The 16,876-nt window shown below is 44.4% G+C and overlaps 1 protein-coding gene across 1 annotated transcript in view; it reads left to right on the plus strand.

Annotated features, from left to right (window-relative positions):
* Positions 1-753: 753 nt before the first annotated feature.
* The window catches only part of KMT2B (lysine methyltransferase 2B), an 880,409-nt gene continuing 864,286 nt past the window's right edge, over positions 754-16,876 (plus strand). Inside the window, 1 exon segment of the mRNA XM_030212457.1 lies at positions 754-1,028. The gene's annotated coding sequence lies outside the window, so the exon portion shown is untranslated.

Here is a 16,876-nt window from a genome sequence, read left to right on the forward strand (position 1 = left end):
GGGTAACTTGGAAGCTCTGAATTCTATGTGGCTAAATTTTGCAGTAGATGCATAATTTTTGAAAGCAGAAATAATTAATATCGTAAATATCAAAGAACAATAATTATTGGAATTAAAAATTCTTTCTTCTGATTGTTGATAACTTTTACATTCTTAAACCAAATAATCACTACTAAGAATTATCCGAAACCCAGCAAAACCGATCAGTACCTCTTCCTATCTGACAGCGACTGGCAGTGGCGACTGCAAGCAACTTGCCTTTTATAATGGACAGAAAAAGGCGGTATTCTTGGCGTTGTAAACTACACTTGCGCAGCATGCCTCTCTGCTTTTTCGGCCAATCTCGCTTCACGCACTCAACTTCCCATAATCCCTTGCTGGAACAGCCATTATCAACTCTGCGGCCACGAACGTACGTAGTCCTCAAAACGTCGTAGTAGGTGCTATGCAAGGAAGGCCTTGGTGCTATGTCAAAGGATTTGTCGTAAAAAAAAAACCCTACAGAAAAGACTACATCTTCCATAAGGCAACGTGCGACAAACCTGTCTCTCTGCAGCGTCCTCTAGGAGTTGTAGTTTTGAAACTTCTCCTGACGTGCATTTAGAACGGCGCATGTCCAGACAGCAGACTACGATTCCCGTGGAGCCCCGGGCCGGCGGTCCTGGGAGGTGCTTGTACTCCTTCCCCTGTGGCGCTGTGTGAAGATTGTTATTGTAGTTTTATCTTAGTGATTAAAGATGGCGGCAGCTGCGGCCTCTGCCTCGGCCTCGGCGGCCGGGGCGGCGGCTGCAGCAGGCGTAGCGCGGGGTCGATTCCCTGGTCGGCCGTGGGGCGGGCGGAGCCGGTGTGGCGGCGGGAGCGGGAGTGGAAGCAGAGCGGAGAGGTCTCGGGTACCTCTCAGGGCTGGAGGAGGAGCTGGGGGAGAGGCGTCGGCGTTGGGCCTAGCTCCGGACCCGGCCCTGCTACAGCTCCTCGGCTTCAGCCGGCGTCTGCGGCGGCTCAGGGAAGTGTGCGGCGGTGAGCAGGAGGTGAGTGACCGAGAGCAACTAGAACCCCGGTGGGGTGGAGTGTGATGCTTACTGTCATCCACAGAGAAATAGCTAGTGCTGCCGTGTCTGACAGCTCGTGGAGACATGGAGGCAGTGACAGGATTAGGTTGCAGACAGAGACTCAGAAAAATAGTTTTAAAGGGAGCACACAGTTGTTATTGGTTTAAGATGGGAAAGGTAATCACTGTCCGTCTAGGAGGATGGACAGAAATAGAGTGACAGACGGGTGTAAATGAGAAAATTAAAAGCTGCTATCATCTTGAAGTGAAATGACATTTACTGGGGCTGAAATCTTGTTTGAGAAAGGTGCTATATAACATAAGATAATAATAGAACAATAATGATAGTAACCTTTGAGATAGGGGAGAAGTCTTACTCCTTAATTTTAAGCATTGTGAAAACGTCTGTCACTGTCAGGAGGAAAGAAATAAGTAATAAGTGTTTCTTGAGGTGTTTGCCTGGTGGAATGTGACATACTGATCACACAGCCCAGCAAAGAGAGAGAGAGACATTTTAAGTTTAAGAAATGGAGAGACCCAGGTGGGTGGGAAGGTAATAGGAAAATGTAGAGGTATATGCCACTGCACTGTGTACCTTCTCCCCCCCCCCCCCCCAAAAAAAAAAATGCTATTAAGTCCAATAAAAGTAAGTTAAACAGAAAAATGTCCTCACAGAAACACACGCCCAGGCTTGGACACTATGAGGCATATTTTCAAAGCACTTTGGGAGGCTAAGTTCCATAGGTTTCTATGGAACTTTGGGAGGCTAAGTGCTTTGAAAATAAGCCTCTATGCCACTCGCCCTTGGAAATACACGAGGGTATTAAGCGCCCTTGGAAATACTCAAGGGTATTAATTTTAAATCTGGGGGCAATCTTTTTTTTTTTTTGAAGAAAATGTTCTTCTCTTTTTAGGGAACAAGGGAGGTCAGGTTTAAAATTTTTATGGCTTTTGGAGAGACCTTGAAGAGGGGTCAGCTCACTTTTACTTTTAAGTCAAAAATTTCACATTTCCTACTTAAATCATTTATTTCAATTTCTGTTTTTGGAAGTCATAAGAACATAATAGCCATTCTGGGTCCATCTAGCCCAGTATCCTGCTTCCAGCAACGTTCCATACAACCAATCATGGGGCAAGCAGTGACTTCCCCCATGTCCAGCTCAATATGGACTTTTCCTTCAGGAACTTGTCCAAAGCTTTTTTAGAACCCAGATACGCTAACTGCGGAGATACATCCATCGGCACCAAGTTCCAGAGCTTAACTATTCTTTGAGTGAAAAAAGTTTTTCTCCTGTTTCGTTTAAAAGTATTTCTATGTAATTTCGTTGACTGTTCCCTGGTCTTTGTACTTTTTGAAAGAGTGAAAAATCGATTCACTTCTACCCGTTCTACACCACTCAGAATTTTATAGACCTCATTCATATTCCTCCTCGGCCATCTCTTTTCCAAGTTGAACAGCCCAAACCTTTTTAGCTTTTCCTTATATGGGAGGAGTTCCATCCCCTTTATCATTTTGGTTGCTCTTCTTTGAACTTTTTCTAATTCCGCTATATCTTTTTTTGAAGTATGGCGACCAGAATTGAACACAATACTCAAGGTGAGAAGTCAGAAGATACTTGGTTTTGTCATATTCTTTTATCTTCTTCATAGGTGTTGCACAGTTATTTGGATTCTGGGAGTTGAGGTCAATTTTCAAAGCCAGTTTGAAAGATATATGGGTCCTTTTACTAAGCTGCATTAGGCACTGATGTGCACCTAATGCAGCAAAAAATGGATGACCATGGGTTGTGCTAGTGTCTTACAGTAGTGTTTAAATGTGTGTGCTCTAACTGCACGTTAAATTTCTTGTATTTTTGAAGGGGCATGTCGGGGTCGAAGAGTGGACATTCCTGCGCTAACCTGTCAGAGCATTTACATTACCTCTTGCTAACTGGTTAGTGCAAGGATAATGCAGGAGTCCTTACTGCCTACAAAATAGGTGTTGATTAGTGCTCCCACAGTCGTTTAAAATGGCTGCACACTAATGGTGAAAATAGAAAAAATGCATTTTTATGGTTGTGGTAAAAATGGCCTTAGAGCACAGAAAAGACCTGCATAAGGGTGCACTAAGGCCAATTTTTGGTGCAGCTTAGTAAAGGGACCTCCATAATGTTATATTTGTAGAAATGGACTTTTATAAAGCTGCCTACATGCGGGTAAAAGTTTACAGGTTACATGCTACTGCCATTTCACAACAGCAGGAATTGGGGGTGATTGTGTCTGATGACCTTAAGGTGGCCAAACAGGTAGAAAAGGCAACGCTCAGAGCCAGAAGGATGCTCGGGTACATAAGGAGAGGGATGACCAGCAGGAGACAAGAGGTGATAGTGCCCTTGTACAAGTCTCTAGTGAGGCCCCATTTTAGAATACTGTGTGCAATTCTGGAGACCGCACTTACGGAAAGATATAAACGGGATGGAGTCAGTCCAGAGGGTGGCTACAAAATTGGTCAGCGGTCTCGGTCATAAAACATATGTATACACTGGAAGAGAGGCGGGAGAGAGGGGATATGATAGAGATGTTCAAATATCTTGGTGGCGTTAATATACAGGAGGTGAGCTTCTTTCAAATGAAGGAAACCTCTGGAATGAGAGGGCATAAGATGAAGTTAAGAGGAAATATTCTTTCACGGGTGGATGCGTGGAATGGCCTCTTGGTGGAGGTCATGGAGACGAAGACTGTGTCAGAACCTAAGGCAAGGGACAGACGCATGGGATCTGTTAGGAAAAGGAGAAGTTAGTGGTGGGCCATACAGCCCTTATCTGTTGTCATGTTTCTATATTTTTATCTGCTTTGGGGGGAGGAGCTCCTGGGGTGGACTTAAGATGCTATTTGGAACTATATACATTTATGCAGAAAATGTGTAATTAACAGTTGTGCATATATGTGTGTGTGTGTTTCCTGGAATAATTTTCAATTGAGAATACTTTTTTATTTTGAAAATGTTGCAGACTTCATGGAGTGAGAAGTGCATGTGTACTTTTCTTCAATGTGAGCCATTATAAAATGACTCTTAAAATGACTAGAAGTAGTTGGATTCCACCATATTTGTTTACAAATATCTTCTATCATGTTCTCTTTCATATTTACTCTTAGGTCTTTTGTAGTCTTTTACATTCCAGTGTTTAAAATGTCTTTGAGTCCACTTTACAGCTGTCTGCACTGTACTCATTTTTTACATGCTGCCTGCATGAGGTTCAGCTACAAGTCTGTTCTTCACCTCCTTGTGCTGCAGTCATGCTTTACATACATGTATGGAATTTTGTGGTAAGGAAATCCACTTTATATCCTTGGGAGGTAGGCAGCATGAAATCTATCTACATTTTGGGATCCTGTCAGATACTTGTGACTTGATTGGTCACTGGTAATGCCCTATTGAGGATTAAAAACTGACTAAAAGATAGAAAACAGAGAGTAGGGTTAAATGGTCGGTATTCTCAATGGAGAAGGGTAGACAGGGGTCTGTGCAGGGACCTCTGCTTTTTAACATATTTATAAATTATCAAGAGATGGGAATAACTAGTGAGGTAATTAAATTTGCTGATGACACAGTTATTCAAAGTTGTTAAATCGCAAGAGTATTGTAAAAAATTGCAACAGAATCTTACAAGACTGGGCATCCAAATGGCAGAGCAAGTGCAAAGAGATGCATGTGAGAAAGAGGAACCCGAATTATAGTTACGTGATGTAAAGTTTCACATTAGGAGTCACTGACCAGGAAAAGGATCTAGGTTTCTTTGTTGATGATACTTTGAAACCCTTTACTCAGTGTGTAGTGGTGGCTAAAAAAGCAAATAGAATGTTAGGTGTTATTAGGAAAGGAATTGAAAGCAAAAATGAACATGTTATAATGCCTTTATATCGCTCCATGGTGCGACTGCACCTCAAATAATGTGTGCAATTCCGGTCACCACATCTCAAAAAAGATATAGTGGAATTACAAAAGGTACAAAGAAGGGCAACGAAAGTGATAAAGGGGATGGGATGACTTCCCTATGAGGAAAAGCTAAAGTGGCTAGGGCTCTTCAGCTTGGAGAAGAGGTGGCTGAGGGGAGATATGATATAGGTCTATAAAATAATGAGTGGACGTGATTCGCTTGTTTACAAAAATACTAGGGCTAGGGTACACGCAATGAAGCTATTAAACAGTAAATTTACAGCAAATTGGAGAAAATATTTTTTCACTCAACTTGTAATTATATTCTAGAGAGAATGTGGTAAAAGCAGTTAGCATAGCAGGGTTTAAAAATAAAGGTTTGGATAATTTCCTAAAAGAAAAGTCCATAAGCCATTATTGAGATGGACTTGGGAAAATCCACTGCTTAGTTCACAGCACCTGAAGTGCTGTGGAGGACTTGCAGCTCATCTGCATATTCTTTACAACCTTCTCTGGGGCGACTCCCAGGTTCACTCTGATCCACTCAGGGCCTCCGCTCTAGGTGCCCATCTGAAACCACTGTACACTGCAGGAACACATTGTCCACCGTCTGTATTCATCATCTGACCATCTCTTTTTTTTCCTCTTCCTTTTTCTCAGCTCTCAACCTTCAACATTTCCTTCCTTCCATTCATCCATCTTCTTTCTATCTGAGTACATCTCGCTTTTGTCTCTGTCGTCATACCTCTTCTACTCTTCTCCGTACTGTCTTACTCCTTCTCCTGCTCTCTGCGGGGGACATTAATCCCAATCCTGGTCCTCCACATCAGCTCTCATCCTATTTGTGCAGGTCACACCGTGATATCTCCAGTCTAATTTCTGTTCCTCTTCTCCCCCCTTCTTCCCTGCCTTTCTTTTGCGCTCTGTGGAATGCCAGCTCTGTCTGTAACAAACTTTCCTACATCCATGACCTCTTTATCTCTCATACTCTCCATCTGCTTGCCCTAACTGAAACTTGGCTTTACCCTGAAGACTCTGCTTCAGTCGCGGCCCTATGCCATGGAGGTTATCTTTTCTCCCATACTCCTTGCCCGGTTGGCCGTGGAGGTGGTGTCGGGCTACTACTTTCATCCTCTTGTAGATTTCAACCTCTTCTTCCACCTCAGTCTCACTGTTTTTCTTCCTTCGAAGTCCGCTCCATCCGTCTATTTGCTCCTCTGCCTCTCCGAGTAGTAGTCATTTAATCGACCCCCTGATAAGTCCTTTTCTTCGTTTCTCACTGACTTTGATGCCTGGCTTTCCTTCTTTCTTGAACCTTCATCTCCCTCATTCTTGGGGATTTTAAGTCATGCTAATAATCCCTCTGACTTTTATGCTTCTCAGTTTCTTGCTTTAACATCCTCTTTCAATCTTCAACTGTGCTCCACTGCCCCCACTCACCAGAATGGCCACTGTCTTGATCTTATCCTCTCCTCAAACTGCTCACTCTCCAGTTTCTGTGCCTCAACTCTTCTCCTCTCTGACCATCATCTAATAACTTTCACACTTAAACACCCTCCTCCCCAGTCCCGTCCAATCTTAACAATACATTTAGAAATCTTCAGGCTTTTGACCCTTCTACTCTGTCCTCCAGTGTTTCAAATCTCTTCTCCACCACTATGTTATCCAAGTCTGTCAATGAGGCTGCCTCTTCCTGTAATACTATTCTCTCCTCTGCTCTGGATACTCTCGCTCCTCCCATTCCCTGTTCTGTAAAATGTACCAAACCCCAGCCTTGGCTGACCTCTAGAATTGGCTACCTACGTTCCTGTGCCCGCTCTGCCAAACGCCTTTGGCTAAACTCCCGTGCCCATGCTGACTTCATACATTTCAAATTCTTGCTGACCTCCTTCCAGTCTGCTCTTTTACTTGCCAAACAGGACTATTACATCCAGTTGACAAATTCTCTTGGCTCAAACCCTCGACGTCTCTTTGCCACACTGATCTCTCTCCTCAAATTGCCTTCACCTCCAACTCCCCCTTCACTTCCCCCCAGACTCTGGCTGAGTACTTTCATGATAAGGTTCACAAGATTAAACTTGAATTCTCAACCAGGTCACTTCCACCTCTCCTTCCCTTAGTCCATTCTCTCAACCCTCCAACCCCTGACTCCTTTTCTTAAATCACTGAAGAGGAAACTACACATCTTCTTTACTCCTCGAAACTAACTACCTGTTCTGTTCCTCTGATCCTATTCCCACCCATCTATTTAACACTATCGCTCCTACTGTCATCCCTTTTATCTTTCATATCCTCAATCTTTCACTTTCCACTGCGACTGTTCCTGATGCCTTCAAACATGCCGTAGACATACCACTCCTTAAAAAACCTTCATTGGACCCTACCTGTCCTTCCAACTATTGCTCCATCTCCGTGCTGTTCACCGCCGTTGCCTTGACTTTCTTTCATCTCAAGCTATTCTTGATCCACTTCAATCTGGCTTTCGTCCCCTTCATTTACCTGAAACAGCGCTTGGTAAAGTCTCCAATGATCTGTTGCTGGCCAGATCCAAAGGTCTCTATTCTATCCTTAGCCTTCTCGATCTATCTGCTGCTTTTGACACTGTTGATCACAGCCTACTCCTTGATACGCTGTCCTCACTTGGATTTCAGGGCTCTGTTCTTTCCTGGTTTTCTTCTTATCTTTCCCAGTGTACCTTTAGTGTATACTCTAGTGGATCCTCCTCTACTTGTATCCCACTGTCAGTTGGTGTACCTGAGGGATCTGTCCTGGGACCTCTTCTTTTCTCCATCTATACTTCTTCCCTTGGTACTCTGATCTCATCCCGTGGTTCTCAGTATCATCTTTATTCTGATGACTCCCAGATCTACCTCTCCACACCAGAAATCTCAGCCGAAATCCAGGCCAAAGTATCAGCCTGCCTCTCTGACATTGCTGCCTGGATGTCTCAGCGCCATCTGAAACTAAACATGACCAAGACTGAGCTTCTTACCTTTCCCCCTAAACCAACCTCTCCTCCTCCCCCATTCTCTATTTCTGTGGATAACACACTCATCCTTTTTGTCTCATCAGCTTGTAACTTTGGGGTCATCTTCGACTCCTCCCTCTCCTTCTCCGCACATATTCAGCAGACTGCTAAAACCTGTTGTTTCTTTCTCTATAATATCACCAAAATTCGCCCTTTCCTTTCTGAGCACACTACCAGAACCCTCATCCACACTCTTATCACCTCTCGCTTAGACTATTGCAACTTGCTTCTCACAGGTCTCCCACTTAGCCATCTCTCTCCTCTTCAATCTGTTCAAAATTCTGCTGCACGACTAATATTCCGCCAGTATCGTTATGCTCATATTAGCCCTCTCCTCAAGCCACTTCACTGGCTTCCTATCCGTTTCCGCATACAGTTCAAACTCCTCTTATTGACCTATAAGTGCATTCACTCTGCAGCTTCTCAGTACCTCTCCACTCTCATCTCTCCCTAAATTCCTCCCCGGGAACTCCGTTCACTGGGTAAATCTCTCTCATCTGCACCCTTCTCCTCCACTGCTAACTCCAGACTCCGTTCCTTTTATCTTGTTGCACCATATGCCTGGAATAGACTTCCTGAGCCGGTACATCAAGCTCCATCTCTGGCTGTCTTCAAATCTAAGCTAAAAACCCACCTTTTTGATGCTGCTTTTAACTCCTAACCCTTATTCACTTGTTCGGAACCCTTATTTTATCATCCTCACTTTAATATTCCCTTATCTCTTGTTTGTCCTGTTTGTCTGTCCTAATGAAGTGGAGGAGTGGCCTAGGTGTTAGGGTGGTGGACTTTGGTCCTGGGGAACTGAGGGACTGAGTTTGATTCCCGCTTCAGGCACAGGCAGCTCCTTGTGACTCTGGGCAAGTCACTTAACCCCTCCATTGCCCCATGTAAGCCACATTGAGCCTGCCATGAGTGGGAAAGCACAGGGTACAAATGTAACAAAAAAAAAATTAGATTGTAAGCTCTGTCGAGCAGGGACTGTCGTTTCATATTCAAGTGTAAAGCGCTGCGTATGTCTAGTAGCGCTATAGAAATGATGAGTAGTAGTAGGATAAGCAGCATTAAATCTGTTTTATTTTGTGATCTTGTCAGGTACCTGTAACCAGGATTGGCCACTATTGGAAACAGGATCCTGGGCTTGATTGACCTTCAGTCTGTCACATTATCCTCTAGTATCTCTAATCTCCTCCCTTCCATCATGTCCTCCGAGTCTGTCGACAAAGCTGTTTCCACTTACAATACCACTCTCTCCTCTGCCCTGGACACCCATGCACCATCCATCTCCCGTCCCATAAGGCTTACTGATCCCCAGCCCTGGCTGACCCCTTGCATCCGATACCTTCGCTCCTGCGCCCAATCGACTGAATGCCTCTGGAGGAAATCTCGCACCCATACCGATTTCATTCATTATAAATTCATGCTATCCTCTTTCCAGGTCTCCCTATTCTTTGCCAAACAGGACTATTATACCCAATTGACTAATTCTCTCAGCTCTAACCCTCGTCGTCTCTTCGCCACCCTTAACTCCCTCCTCAAAGTGCCCTCCGCTCCCACCCCCCACTCTTTCCTCAATCACTGGCTGACTGCTTCCGAGACAAGGTGCAGAAGATCAACCTTGAATTCACCACCAAGCCTCCTCCTCCTCTTCACCCTTTAACCCACTCCCTCAACCAACCAACCTGGGCCTCCTTCTCCTCTTTTCCTGATATCACCGAGGAGGAAACCGCCCACCTCCTTTCCTCCTCGAAATGCACCACTTGTTCTTCTGATCCCATCCCCACCAACTTACTTAACACCATCTCTCCTACTGTCACCCCCCCATCTGTCATATCCTCAACCTCTCTCTCTCCACTGCAACTGTCCCTGACACCTTCAAGCATGCTTTAGTCACACCACTCCTCAAAAAACCATCACTAGACCCTACCTGTCCCTCCAACTACCGCCCCATTTCCCTCCTGCCCTTCCTCTCCAAGATACTTGAACACGCCGTTCACAGCCGTTGCCTTGATTTTCTCTCCTCTCATGCCATCCTCGATCCGCTTCAATCCGGCTGTCACCCTCTACACTCGACAGAAACGGCACTATCTAAAGTCTGTAATGACCTGTTCCTTGCCAAATCCAAAGGTCATTACTCCATCCTCATCCTCCTCGACCTATCCGCTGCTTTTGACACTGTCAATCACAACTTACTTCTTGCCACACTGTCCTCATTTGGATTCCAGGGCACTGTCCTCTCCTGGTTCTCCTCTTATCTCTCCCACCGTACCTTCAGAGTACATTCTCATGGGTCTTCCTCCACCCCCGTCCCGCTCTCTTGGAGTTCCTCAGGGATCTGTCCTTGGACCCCTTCTTTTTTCAATCTACTACTACTACTACTACTACTATTTAGCATTTCTATAGCGCTACAAGGCATACGCAGCGCTGTACAAACATAGAAGAAAGACAGTCCCTGCTCAGAGAGCTTACAATCTAATAGACAAAAAATAAATAAAGTAAGCAAATCAAATCAATTAATGTGAACGGGAAGGAAGAGAGGAGGGTAGGTGGAGGCGAGTGGTTACAAGTGGTTACGAGTCAAAAGCAATGTTAAAGAGGTGGGTTTTCAGTCTAGATTTAAAGGTGGCCAAGGATGGGGCAAGACGTAGGGGCTCAGGAAGTTTATTCCAGGCGTAGGGTGCAGCGAGATAGAAGGCGCGAAGTCTGGAGTTGGCAGTAGTGGAGAAGGGAACAGATAAGAAGGATTTATCCATGGAGCGGAGTGCACGGGAAGGGGTGTAGGGAAGGACGAGTGTGGAGAGATACTGGGGAGCAGCAGAGTGAATACATTTATAGGTTAGTAGAAGAAGTTTGAATAGGATGCGAAAACGGATAGGGAGCCAGTGAAGGGTCTTGAGGAGAGGGGTAGTATGAGTAAAGCGACCCTGGCGGAAGATGAGACGGGCAGCAGAGTTTTGAGGTGACTAAGTGGGAGGCCAGCAAGAAGCAGATTGCAGTAGTCTAAACGAGAGGTGACAAGGGTGTGGATGAGGGTTTTGGTAGAGTGCTCGGAAAGAAAGGGGCGGATTTTACGGATGTTGTAAAGAAAGAAACGACAGGTCTTGGCGGTCTGCTGGATATGAGCAGAGAAGGAGAGAGAAGAGTCAAAGATGACCCCAAGGTTTCGAGCGGAGGAGACAGGGAGAATGAGAGAGCCATCAACAGAAATAGAAAACGGGGGGAGCGGGGAGGTGGGTTTGGGGGGGAAAATGAGAAACTCGGTTTTGGTCATATTTAGTTTCAGGTGGCGTTGAGACATCCAGGCAGCAATGTCAGACAAGCACGCTGAAACTTTGGTTTGGATGCAAGGTGAGATATCAGGGGTAGAAAGGTAGATTTGGGAGTCATCAGCATAGAGGTGGTAGGAAAAGCCATGGGATGAGATTAATGAACCAAGGGAAGAAGTGTAGATAGAAAAGAGGAGGGGACCAAGAACAGAACCCTGAGGTACGCCGACAGGCAGAGGGATAGAAGTAGAAGAGGATCCACCAGAGTGAACACTAAAGGTGCGGAGGGAGAGGTAGGAAGAGAACCAGGAAAGGACAGAGCCCTGGAATCCAAGTGAGGACAGGGTATCGAGAAGTATGCTGTGATCGACAGTGTCAAAAGCAGCGGAAAGATCAAGAAGAATGAGGATGGAATATTGACCTCTGGATTTAGCCAGTAATAGGTCATTGGAGACTTTAGTAAGCGCAGTTTCGGTTGAGTGGAGAGGGCGAAAACCAGATTGTAATGGGTCAAGAATAGCATGTGAGGAGAGAAAATCAAGGCAGCGGCGGTGAACAGCACGCTCAAGTAATTTGGAGAGAAAAGGAAGGAGGGAGATGGGTCGGTAATTAGAGGGACAAGTAGGGTCAAGTGAAGGCTTCTTAAGGAGAGGTGTGACCACAGCATGTTTAAAGGAAGCAGGGACAGTCGCAGTGGAAAGTGAGAGGTTGAGAATGTGACAGATGAAAGGAATAAGAGTAGGAGAGATGGCATTAAGAAGGTGGGTGGGAATGGGATCAGAGGAACAGGTGGTACATTTTGAGGAAGAAAGGAGAAGTGTAGTTTCCTCAATAGTAACTTCAGGAAAGGAGGAAAGGGAATGAGGGGAAGGAGAGAGAGGGGAACGGACTAGTGGAGGGAGAGCTGGTGAGGTAGAGAAAGCAAGGTTTATCTTTTGAACCTTGTTGTGAAAGAATTCAGCAAGGGTCTGAGGAGATAATGAAGGGGGAGTTGGGGGAGGGGGCACCTTGAGGAGAGAGTTCAATGTGGTGAAGAGAAGTCGAGGATTAGAGCCAAGAGAGTTGGTCAGTTGGATATAATAATCCTGTTTGGCACGTAAAAGAGCAGATTGGAAGCAGGTCAGCATGAACTTAAAGTGTAAGAAATCAGCAAGGGCCCGAGATTTCCGCCAGAGGCGTTCGGCGGAGCGGGTACAGGAACGTAGGTAGCGGATATTAGAAGTCAGCCAAGGTTGGGCTCGCTGATCTCATCTCATGGTTTCCAATATCATCTTTATGCCGACGACACCCAGCTTTATCTCTCCACACCAGACATCACTGCGGAAACCCAGGCCAAAGTATCGTCCTGCTTATCTGACATTGCTGCCTGGATGTCCAACCGCCACCTGAAACTGAACATGGCTAAGACCGAGCTTATTGTCTTTCCACCCAAACCCACTTCTCCTCTCCCTCCACTCTCTATTTCAGTTGATAACACTCTCATCCTCCCCATCTCATCTGCCCGCAACCTTGGAGTCATCTTCGACTCCTCCCTCTCCTTCTCTGCGCATATCCTGCAGTTAGCCAAGACCTGTCGCTTCTTTCTCTAAAACATCAGCAAAATTCGCCCTTTCCTCTCTGAGCACACCACCCGAACACTCGTCCACTCTCTCATTACCTCTCGCCTTGACTACTGCAACCTACTCCTCACTGGCCTCCCACTTAGCCATCTATCCCCCCTTCAATCCGTTCAGAACTCTGCTGCACGTCTTATCTTCCGTCAGGACCGATATGCCCATATCACCCCTCTCCTCAAGTCACTTCACTGGTTTCCAATCAGGTACCGCATACAGTTCAAGCTTCTCCTACTTACCTACAAATGCACTCGATCTGCAGCCACTCATTACTGCTCTACCCTAATCTCCCCTTATGTTCCTACCCGAAACCTCCACTCACAGGTCAAATCCCTCCTCTCAGTACCCTTCTCCACCACCGCAAACTCCAGACTCCGCCCTTTCTGCCTCGCCTCACCTCACCCTATGCTTGGAATAAACTCCCTGAGCCCATACGCCAAGCCCCCTCCCTACCCATCTTCAAATCCTTACTCAAAGCCCACCTCTTCAATGTCGCCTTCGGCACAAAACCTTTATACCTCCATTTAGGTTATCTAGACTGCCCCAACTTGACCTTTCGTCCTTTAGATTGTAAGCTCCTTTGAGCATGGACTGTCCTTCTTTGTTAAACTGTACAGCGCAGCGTAACCCTAGTAGCGCTTTAGAAATGTTAAGTAGTAGTAGTAGTACTTATGTTTTTATGTTATGTTCTTATATACTGTTGGAAACGGGATACTAATCATGATGAACTTCCTACTTGAAGCAGTATGTCAATTCTTATGTTCTTAAACTTTCATAAAGTTTGTGTACCAGTATCCCTTCAATATTGTTAAAAAAACAGTGCTTTGTCACCCACTTACCTACCATGCATATCTCCCTGTCTCTCATCCACCCAGCTCCCTGTTTCACTTATATATAGTGTTATTTATCAACATTTGCTTATTTCTGATGTGAAGAAGAAGGGTTACCTTCAAAAGCTAATCAAAAAGTATATTTAGTCCAATCAAAAAGTTATCATCTTATTTTCTTTTCTATGTTTTGTTGTATTTCTTTTTATTACCTTTAAATTAAAGCTAAATAGAGACAAAACCAAGTTCCTAATCATAACTAATTCTGCTCACCCAATGACTAACAAATACTTCTCTATTGATAATGTGTCTTACCCTTTTTCTTCCACCTTGAAAGTCCTGGGAATAACTATCGATTAGTATTTATCATTTGAACCACAGGTTTCTGTTGTAGTTTCTAGTGTCTTTAATTCTCTATGGAGATTAAAAATACTGAGGCCTTTCTTTTCAAATTCAGTATTTCAGTCTTTAGTACAATCCTTAGTGTTGTCCAAGTTTGATTATTGTAATGCTGTTTACTCAGGTTTGAAAATCTCTCTTATCAAAAAACTTCAAACTGCCCAGAGCACTGCAGCTTGTCTTTGTATGCAAAGCCCCTCAGTTTACCAAATCAGCCCCTTTCTTAATCAAGTTACATTGGCTTCCTATAAATGCAAGAGTCACTACTGTGCACCCTTGCTTATCAAATTTTGTTAGGTCTTCTACTTGATTATATGCAACACTTGCTGTAATTACCATCACTCAATGCCTATCCTGCGTCAAGAGAGTATCTACTTCTCCATTTTCCAAACTGTAAGAATTTCTGTTAAAAATCAATTCATGATGCCAGTTTCTCATACCAAGCTACTAAGCAAAGTCAATTTTCTGACTACCTAAAATTTTGTAAATTGTTGAAAGTGTTTTTATTTAGAGAATTCCTTGCCACTGTTGACCATTGTAATTCTCTTAGCTAGTTTATTTTCAACAGTCATTCTGCTGCTATGATGTTGTTATTATTATTATTATTATTTGTTACATTTGTATCCCACATTTTCCCACATATTTGCAGGCTCAATGTGGCTTACATAATACTGTGAAGGCATTCGCCAAATCCGGTATGGGATAGGTACAAAATGTTGTATTGGAATATACCTCTTGTTGTCTCTTACTTTGTTTAATCATTATAGTACTATGCTTGATGTAAGCCACACTGAACCCAAACTTGTTTGGGATAGTGTGGGGTATAAGTGCTATAAATAAATAATGAAGGAATATTTTTTAAATGATTTATATAATTCTGTTGGTGCTTAAACAGAAATAACGTGTTGCTGGTATCTTTCATGAATGATTTTAAATGAAGCCATTATTTTGCAAGAGCTTGTCTTTGGACATTCCTAAAGGGAATCGTGTTCTTACAGAGACGTCAGGGATTCTGTTCAACAGCAGTGCATAGGGATCTCAGGTAGCAGCAGAACCCTGTAAACTTTAATTATCTTAATAAATAATAATTAAAATATAGAGCTAGAAGAGGAGTAAATAGGAGGATGAATATGTTGACTCCCTGGGATGGGGGCAGCTGTCATCCTTCTCTGTTTGGAAAAGGGAGAGGAAGTCGGTCTGTTTGCCTTGTCCAAAGAGGTGGGAAATTGTGACTCATATGCTTTGGTGTAATTTCCTTTCAATATTGTTTTATAGTGAGTGCCAGTTCTTCCATGACTTTATAACTGAAGCAGTGGCCATCCCTGGAGACTTTACTAACCTGTGTTACCTTTAGGAAGGTGTTTCAGGGGCACTGATGCCTCATTTGTGTATTTAATATCGTTTTTCCCCCCTTTCATTATTTCACGTCCATCTGCACAATCCTAGTCTCCAATGAGAGGTCTCTTAACATCTGTCAGGTTTCTTTATTTTAGTCTCACATCTTTAAAATGAAAGGGGTGGTCAGAAAATTGAGCCATTGGTGGTTTTAGAAACAGTTTTGTGTGTTCCATTTTGTGCTATAGTTTACAGGATTACATGGTATCACAATTGCTTTTGTGAAATCAATAATTGATTTTAAGCTGTTTGCACATTGTTTCCATTGTCCTGTTTCTGTGTGCATATATACTTGGAAGAAGCATAAATGACCTCATGTAGCCTAAATCTGTTTATTCCAATGTGGCCACACCTTGTCAGTCGCCATAATGGATGTTAGGTACCGGTAAACCAATCAGATACCTTTTTATTTATTATTTATTTTGTAGCATTTGTTTCCTTGTCATCAAGCAGATGAAGCCATTATGTATGGGTTGTGTCCATCAACCAGCAGGGGGAGATAGAGAGCACTCAACTTTTCACAGTGCCTCATGGCCAGCTAGCTCCACTGCCTCTTCAGTATTCTCTATCTCTCCAAGCAGGGTGGCTGCAGCTTCTTCGAGCTCCATCAAAAATCTGCCTGGGGGTGGCTCCTGGCTTGCCAATTGTTAGCTGGGGTGTTAGAGGCTATAGCAGCTTCACTTTGAAGGCACATAGGTCAGCCCTTTCCCTGCCTTACCCATGCCCCCGTGGATGTGGACATATTAGCTTGCTTTTCCCTGTCCTTTCCCACTCAGTGGATGCAGGCACATTGGTTCGCCTTTCCCTGCCTTTCCCACTTATCTGAGCCTTCAGAGTGTTTTTATTTACTTCTTTTGCCTCTGCTTTCCTCACAGCGTTAAAAAAAAAAATTAAAAATTAAAGTCGCGTCGCGCTTCAGTGCAGCGATCTTGGAAAAGAGGTTTTTTCTTGAGATTCTTCTGCAGCACCGGAGCTGTGATACTCGGTCTAGTGAGGTAAGAGTGTTTTCTGACTCCTCAGGGGTGGGCCTGCGATCGGGACGTTTTTGACGCAAACCGCCATTTTTGAATTTTACCTCCGTTTTCGGCGATGGCTGCAGAGACTGTAAAACGCTGTTCTAAATGTGGCAAGCGCAAATCAGCAGCGGGGCTCTGTAATTCGTGCTGTACAGACGGTAGAGCCGGCCCGAGCATGGCGAGCGGCAATCTTTTGTGCTCTGAGCTGGCAGCGGACGCCATTTTGGATTTTCCACATGGCGCGGCCTCTGTTGCGACGGAGAGCCCTGACTCCAGGGGGGGTCCTCTGAGTGAGGCTGATAATAGAGCTGATAGCCCTGGGCAGGATCCGGGCGTTCAGGGAGCGGTTTTCTCCCCTGATTTTGTTTTAA

The sequence above is a fragment of the Microcaecilia unicolor genome, chromosome 8, assembly GCF_901765095.1.
Source record: "Microcaecilia unicolor chromosome 8, aMicUni1.1, whole genome shotgun sequence".
Taxonomy (NCBI): Eukaryota; Metazoa; Chordata; class Amphibia; order Gymnophiona; family Siphonopidae; genus Microcaecilia; species Microcaecilia unicolor.